The sequence below is a fragment of the Suricata suricatta genome, chromosome 10, assembly GCF_006229205.1.
Source record: "Suricata suricatta isolate VVHF042 chromosome 10, meerkat_22Aug2017_6uvM2_HiC, whole genome shotgun sequence".
NCBI lineage: Eukaryota > Metazoa > Chordata > Mammalia > Carnivora > Herpestidae > Suricata > Suricata suricatta.
Window position 1 is genome coordinate 95,250,706 of NC_043709.1, and position 328 is coordinate 95,251,033.

Here is a 328-nt window from a genome sequence, read left to right on the forward strand (position 1 = left end):
GCCGAAAACAGGTGATATGGTCATCTTTTATCAGAGAAACTGACAAAACAGGAATTTTAAAAATGAATTTTCCATCTGACTTTATTTTCAAATACACTTTCTTTTTTTTAAAAAACCAATTCACTTTCTGTAAGGATGACAAATATCAGTATTAGGAAATCCAATTATACAAAAAATACTACATCTAGTCTGGGGTAGATATATTTATTTTTTGGTAACATACATTAAGTGGCACTAATTACACAGTAACTATAAGGTTAACTAACATGAAACCACAGAACTGTAACTCTGCCACAGCTGCATGGACTTGGACCTTTCTGGATGAGCA